General features: G+C 36.3%; 1 protein-coding gene across 8 annotated transcripts in view; it reads right to left on the reverse strand.

Moving 5' to 3' along the window:
- LOC136840743 (glutamate receptor ionotropic, kainate 2-like) overlaps positions 1–5,973 on the reverse strand; it is a 297,978-nt gene extending 292,005 nt beyond the window's left edge. For all 8 annotated transcript variants that reach the window (XR_010853725.1, XM_067107569.1, XM_067107570.1 and 5 more), the window contains exon 1: positions 5,102–5,973. The gene's annotated coding sequence lies outside the window, so the exon portion shown is untranslated. The remainder of the gene's footprint in view (positions 1–5,101) is intronic.
- Positions 5,974–8,246: the final 2,273 nt, after the last annotated feature.

Consider the following 8,246-nt stretch of genomic DNA (forward strand, 5'->3'; position numbering starts at 1 on the left):
GCAAGGTAAAAAAAAAAGTTGTAGTTTGATGAAACCCTGGTTAATTTTCGTGTAGGATAATTGCCCGCAAGAATTTTTAGTGCGGATCTATCAGAATTGCATTAGCTACTGTGAATTGTACTCTGATTTAATTATTCTGTTGATTATTATGTACGTTATGTATATATAGTTATACACATATATATACTTATATATATATATATATATATATATATATATATATATATATATGTATATATATATATATATATATATATATATATATTTATATATACAGTATATTTACTTACATATGTATGTGTATGTATATGTATTATATGTATATTGTGTGTGTGTTTTTTCATCCGGTGTTCATTCACTTCATAAATTCATTAAACGAGTGTTTTTATTGAGGTATAATGTTTTTTATAACTTTCCTCTCCTCTTCCCTACTCTTACCCCTTCCCCTCCCCTCCTCTACTTCCATAACCCTCTTCCTGCCCCCATCCTCACCCCCATTCCCCTCCCCACGCCCCCTGCTGAGATTTTCATTTCCAGTTTATAGTTGGAAACTGTTGCAAAATTGAAAAATTTTTTCGTAGGGAATTTTTTTTTTTATATTTTTCTTATTTAATACTTTCAATCTCTAATAAGATCATAACTTGCGACTGACGTTATCAGATACCTCCGAAGTTATTTGCAGACGTCGGGATCTCGTTATATCCTTCTGGGGGGAATTGAAATTAAACGAAATACTTACTGAAGAAAAATTGTGTTAATAAGATTCCTTATTATGTGGGATTATGCAGATCCAAAGTTATGGATTTTCATAAACAGACGCTAATTTCAGAATTTTTTGGTGGCTTCAGATTATCATATTTGGGAAAGCTGAAAGTGTATTCACTTGGAAACGAGTAAGAAATGCGCCGGAGTTTCTTCGGCGCAATCGAGCTTTCTGTACAGCGGATAATCAAGACCATCGAAAATAGATCTCTCTTTCGGTGGTCTCGTCATAATGCTGTACGAGCCGCGGCCCATGAAACTTTAATCACGGTGGTGGCTTATCCTATACCGTTGCCAGAAACACGATTATGGCTAACTTTAATCTTAAGTGAAATAAAAACTATGAGGCTAGAGGGCTGCAATTTGGTATGTTTGATGATTGGAGGGTGGATGATCAACATACCAGTTTGCAGCCCTCTAGCCTCAGTAGTTTTCAAGAACTGAGGGCAGAGAGAAAAAGTGCGGACGGACAGACAAAGACGTTACAATAGTTTTCTTTTACAGAAAACTAAAAATAGGGTGTGAGGGAATTTGATGAGAAAATATTATCTTCGACATAAAAGGCATTAGGAATCCTCAGTTTTACCTCACGTGGTGCACTGTAGGCATTACTTAAGGGTGTTTGCAGCGTTTCTACGGCTCCTAGCTGCAACCATTCCTTTTACTGAAGCTCCGTTCATATTCCCTTTCTTCCGTCTTATTTTCCTCAACCCTCTCCTGACAGTTGATTCATAGTGCAACTGCTTTGAGGTTTTCCTCCTGTTACACCTCTCAGCGCTGAATGACCTCTTATGTCGCAACGCTTGGCCTTTGGCATAAATTCTCTCTCTCTCTCTCTCTCTCTCTCTCTCTCTCTCTCTCTCTCTCTCTCTCTCTCCTCCTTTCACTGTTTTTATTTATTAATGTACTTTTCTTTGCTATGTTCCTCATGTGAACAGTTCTCTCTCTCTCTCTCTCTCTCTCTCTCTCTCTCTCTCTCTCTCTCTCTCTCTCTCTCTCTCTCTCTCAGAGCACCTTCTTGGTCCATTAATATATTTTCCTTCGTCATGTACCCCAAGGGAAGGATTCTCTCTCTCTCTCTCTCTCTCTCTCTCTCTCTCTCTCTCTCTCTCTCTCTCTCTCTCTCTCTCTCTCTCTCTTCTTTTTCTTACTTTGACCTACTTTATTTTTCCTTATCTCAGGTCAGTTTAAAGGCCAAACCTTCTGCGCTTTCTGTCCCTCCAGACCGCGAAAACTATCGTGGTTATTGGCCTCTGTTCTGGAGAATCTTTGTCTTTTTTTTTTAAGTTTTTATGCATTATTTTTTACTAATATTATCAGTGTCCTTGCTTCTCTAATTTCATAAGAAACTTTTTTTTTCCTTGAGGGGTGGTATTGTGAATAATTTTCTTGTTTATTTTTTTTTTAACCATGACCTATTTTTATAGGTCACAGGTCTTTTTTTCTGGAGGGGGTGGTATTGTGAATAATTTTCTTGTGCATTTTTTTTAACCATGACGTATTTTTGAAGGTCACGGGTCTTTTTTCGTGAGGGGGGTGGTACTGTGAGCAATTTTCTTGTGTAGTTTTTTTTAACCATGACCTATTTTTGAAGTTCACAGGTCTTTTTTCTGGAGGGGGTGGTATTGTGAATAATTTTGTTTTTTTTTTAACCATGACGTATTTTTGAAGGTCACAGGTCTCTTTTCTTGAGGGGGTGGTATTGCGCATAAATTTCTTGTGTAGTTTTTTAACCATGACCTATTTTTGAAGATCACAGGTCTTTTTTTTCTTGAGGGGGTGGTATTGTGAATAATTTTCTTTTGTATTTTTTTAACCATGACCTATTTTTAAAGGTCACAGGTCTTTTTTCTTGAGGTGTGGTATTTTGAACAATTTCCTTGTGTAGTTTCTTTTAACCATGACCTATTTTTGAAGGTCACAGGTCAGTTTGAAGGCTAAAAGTTTCAGCAGTTTTTTCTCCTCCGCGTCTCAGAAACTTCTGCAGCAAAAGATCTCCGGCCGTAAGAATCTTCGTCAGGACGAATAATTACGTTGAGTGGATGAAATGTCAGCTTTTGGTGGGAGGAACATTTTCTACAAATTGTTTGCTCATCAGTCGTTCCTGATTTCGTTTTCCTGCATTTTTCATGAAAACAAAACACTGATTAAAAACCACATATTCTGATTTTCCCATCACATATTTTGGCGAAAAAACGTAACATAAAAAAATGTAGAATGGCCTAAATAGCACAATTTTTTTCTTATCTCTATTCATCACCTTCCAAAAGTTTCTCATTCTCACTGTCTCCTCTGTTCTTTTCAATTTGCTTCGATAGTCAAAAAATTTATAATGATAATGTATGACTTAAAAACTTTTTAATATGGTATAGGATACGATGCTTACCTATATTAAATGCAATTGCATTATGTAGCGTACGTATCCTTTAATTTCCCTTCGATAGGCAAAATATTTATAATAATAATGTATGACTTGAAAACTTCTTAATATGTTATAGGATGCAATGCTTACCTATTAAATGCAGTTGCATTATGCAATGTATGCGTCACATGACAGCATTTGACAGAAGAGATACAATTGAAATCTAGTTGATGTTATTAATAATAAAAATCTCCTTCCCCCTTTTATTTGTTATCGTCCAAATTAATTTTTTTTATTTTTTAGGAAGAAAAAAATTTAAAACACACCGATTTCCAGCGTTCCCCAATGACAGCATATTTCTGAGTTTTGAGTCAACAGCTCCGGATGAGGAAAATATTCCCTCAACGCATGCAATTGAAACAGCTGCAGTATTCTCTATTGCATTGCCATCAACCTTACCCCTTCCCCCCCCCCTCTCTCTCTCTCTCTCTCTCTCTCTCTCTCTCTCTCTCTCTCTCTCTCTCTCTCTCTCTCACTTGAGCTGGACTGCTTTTAACTTTCAATTGCAAGGGCAAAGTAGGCGTCCATGTTTTAACACACTGGGTTTAGTGAGTGGAACGCAAATGAGAATTGCTTAGTTAATCTGCTGGATAATAGTTTGCTTTTATTTTTTTTTAACCTGGAAATTACAGTAAAGCTCGCTGAATCCTCCATTGTACTATATCTATGAGCAAGTTGTGAACGTATGGGGTAGAAGTTTTGAAATAAATAAAATTGGGTTAAAAAAACAATTTTTAAAGGCTAGATTTTGCTAATAGCTATAGGGTACAGACACAAATATTAAATGCTTTCATTCGTAGTGATTTTGATAATAACTGTAGGATACAAACACAAATACGAAATGCTTTTCATTCATAGTGATATTGCCAATGAATATATATATATATATATATATATATATATATATATTTATTATATATATATATATATATATATATATATATATATATATATACACATTTATATGTATGTATATAATATATATGTATGTATATATATATATATATATATATATATATATATATATATATATATATATATATACACACACACACACACACACACACACGCACGCACACACACACGACACTAAATCATTTACCAATTAAAGACTAAAGGACAAGACAATGCTCACACTGCATTAGTATTTTCCCTGCTGAATTGCAGGTGCACAAAGCTTCCAAAACTTCGCAAACATGAGCCATTTCATACACCTACCCAAGAGGCCCACCACCAGCCGGCCACTCTTATTATAGCAATGAAGCGAGGAGGGTGAATGAAAATGAAAGATAAAGAGGTTGAGGTTGAGATAAATTTTGCACTGTGTAGGTTGAAAAATGTATAAATGCAAAGAAGAAGTAAAAAGGTTAGCATATGTGAAAATATGGATCTCAGTTTTGTAGGTGGCTTGGCCGTGTGACGAGAACGGGAGAAAGTGAAAGGATTCTATAAGTCTATGTCTCAGAAGAGGTAGGGGCATGGAAGGCCTTGATATAGAGGTGTATATTTCATTGTAAAAGTTTGGGGTTCTGTGTGATGCTGATGAATCTTCATTGTAGGTGTATGAAGTGGGCTTAAGTTTTGGAACTTTCTATCTAAAGGGTTCATCCACTATTCAGACGTTCAAATAAGCACTGTCTTAATTTCCTGCAGCCAACCCTGGTAGCAGAATGCTAGTAATGTATATGTATATATATATATATATATATATATATATATATATATATATATATATATATATATATATATATATATTATGCTTACGTTCATGTGTGCATATTTGTCCATCAAGTTAGGTATAAAAGTGTACCCTCAAGTATACAAAAACTTTGAAGTTATAATTTGAGAGTATTCTCCACCTTGTATACTTCCATTTTATTTTAGAACTTTAAAGGAAGAAGGAGAAAAACAACTTACCGCGTGAACCTCCAACTCCGCACTGCATTTCTCTCAGTGCAGGAACGAAAAAGTGGGTGACATCTCGGGGAAACCACGATTCTTCCGGCCTTTTCTTCGGCAATAAAAGTGCATGGGACAGGCCACTCTTTTTTTTTTTCTCTCTCTCTCTCAACACTTTAGCAAATTAGCATTCAACTCCAAAGCAACAACAACATGTTCACGACCACGAGAAGAAAGTCGACGGCGTTGAATATTCAAGCGAAAAACTCTCACTACAGAAAGACCAAAAAAAAAAAAAACGTTTTCTTTTTGAAGCGACGTAACCGTGTTTACATCCGCGAGAATTGCTGCTGCAGTTCTGGACGCGCTCGGGAAGGAAGGAAGGAAGCCAGCCACCCAGCAAGCAGCAGCCGTCGTCGCCACACTACCTCTCACCAAGACGGCCCAGTCACCACTGAGAGGCACTGACTGACTCAACTGAGCGTGGAAGGGGTTGGTGGTGGTGGTAGCGGTGGAGGACCGATTCCTTTTCCCCCGCCCCGACCAACCGAGCTGAATGGGGGACCTTCAAGGCCTGGAAAATTTTCGAAAGACATCCAGCCCCGGCCACCACCTCTCGAGCTCTGCTTTGACTTTACCTCCACCACCAGCGGCACCGTCGCGGCGGCGGCGGGTTTGAGAGTTCGAGTTTTAAGTTTTCATTCTCTGCCTTTTGATGGCTGGCCCATATTAGTAGTTAGTTTCCCTTCCCCTTCCCCTCTCTGCTCTCTGCGTCTTGTCATTGTTAGCCGTTTCTTTGTTGCGCTTTTTTTTTTCTTTGTGGTTCTTGTATCTTTCGACCTTTACTTTTTTTATATCGCTATATATTTCCTATATGAATGCTATATATTTGTATATATGCTGTATATATAATATATATATATATATATATATATATATATATATATATATATATATATATATATACAGTATATGTTCAGAGTGTATGTTCATGTCTGTGACCCATTATTTCCACTACCACCTCCTCCCCCTCCTCCTCCTCCTCCTCCTCCTCCTCCTCCTCCTCCTCCCGATTAGTTGATTTTCAGTTGTTTTATTGTGCAACTGCGAAGTTTTCCTCCCGTTACACCTTTAAAACCTCTGTACCCTCAGTATCCCTTTCAGCACTGATTGACCTTACAGGTCCCAGGGCTTGGATGCTGGGTTTTCCTTTTTTTTCGTTGTTTTTTAGAATGGATAGATTCAACTGCAATAGTTTAAAAAATTGTAACTAATTGAATGTCTAGCTTGGAAGTAAATTGAAAGAATTCACTTGAGAGTAAAATCTCAGTATTTAATATATATATATATATATATATATATATATATATATTCCCAATAAATCGATTATGGAAACTTCCATTGCACAGTTGAAGGGTGAAGATTCAAAAGTTATTTATGCCAACGTTTTTACCTTTTATTTTTTTTTTCTGCCGCAAAGATGAGGTTAAACGGAGTGTGTTATGAAAAATAATTCAGAATTCCTCGACCTTCATGCAAAACAGGCCCATAAATCATAATGCCTACCTGATTAAGATTAATGGGACGAGCTTAAAAGGGACATTTAGGTTCGTTTTTTTTTTTTCATGTATATCTTTGCCTCGTTTTTTGTGACTTTATTTTGGTGCCTGTATAATATATCTGGTCTTTGAGTTTATACAAATATTTTTTTAGATTTATTTTTTTTACTTGGGTCACGGTTGGTTTTGCTATTTTTTTTTGTTTTTGTTTTTGGATCACCGAATTTTTACCTTATTTTACTTAGATCACAGAATTTTTGTAACTTTTTTGTACGTCTCAAATTAGGTTAGTTTTTTTTACTTGGTTCTCAGAATTTTTGTTACTTTTTTTTTTACTTGGATCAGAATTTTTTTCGTATTTTTTTACTTGGCTCACAGAATTTGTTTTGTTATTTTTTGTACTTGGCTCACAGAATTTGCTGCGTTACTTTTTTTTTTTTTACTTCACAGAATTTGCTTGTTACCCCCCCCTTTTTTTTACTTAGTTCACAGAGTTTGTTTTGTTACCTATTTTTAATTATTTATTTTTTTTTTCTTAGTTCACAGAATTTGTTTGTTACTTTTTATTTACTTAGTCTACAGAATTTGTTTTGTTACCTATTTTTTATTATTTTTTTACTTAGTTCACAGAATTTGTTTTGTTACCTTTTTTTAATTCTTTTTTTTTTCACTTAGTTCACAGAACTGGTTAAGTTGACTGGTTTAGTTGTCAGGTTTGGTTAGATAATATTTATGATAAAAATAAATGATGGGTGTGCGTCTGTCATTTTTTGTGACTTTACTCTTTGTCCTACGTAACTTATCTGGTCTTCAAGTTTGGGCCTATTCAGTCATTCATTATATTACCTTTATTTTTTTACTTGATTTACATTTACCTTTTTTTTTTTTTTACTTGGTTTACAGAATTGTTTCAGTTTTTAAGCTTTTTATTTTACGTCACTTTTACGAGAATAGCAGGAGATGGATGTGCCCCACTCTCTCTCTCTCTCTCTCTCTCTCTCTCTCTCTCTCTCTCTCTCTCTCTCTCTCTCTCTCTTGACGTTTGTTCCTCTTCCCTTCTTAGTTTTCTGTAAAAGGAAACTATTGTGCCGGCTTTGTCTGTCCGTCCGCACTTTTCTGTCCGTCCTCAGATCTTAAAAAAAACTACTGAGGCTAGAGGGCTGCAAATTGGTATGTTGGTCATCCACCCTCCAATCATCAAACATACCAAATTGCAGCCCTCTAGCCTCAGTAGTTTTTATTTTGTTCAAGGTTAAAGTTAGCCATTATCGTGCTTCCGGCAACGACCGGGCCGTGGTTAAAGTTTCATGGGCCGCGGCTCATACAGCATTGTACCGAGACCACCGAAGGATAGATCTGTTTTCGGTGGCTTTGATTATACGCTGTAGCGGCTGTACAGAAAACTCGATTTGCAGCCCTCCAGCCTCGGTAGTTTTTAAGATCTGAGGGCGGACAGAAAAAGTGCGGGCGGACAGACACAGCCGACACAATAGTTTTCTTTTACAGCAAACTAAAATGGCTGCGGTCAAGAGTCATTAGATAATCCAAGTTATTAATCAGTGGGAGAAATGGTGTTGGGGGGTGAGTAGCTTCGGTTCTAAGTG

This window comes from Macrobrachium rosenbergii, chromosome 8, assembly GCF_040412425.1.
Source record: "Macrobrachium rosenbergii isolate ZJJX-2024 chromosome 8, ASM4041242v1, whole genome shotgun sequence".
NCBI lineage: Eukaryota > Metazoa > Arthropoda > Malacostraca > Decapoda > Palaemonidae > Macrobrachium > Macrobrachium rosenbergii.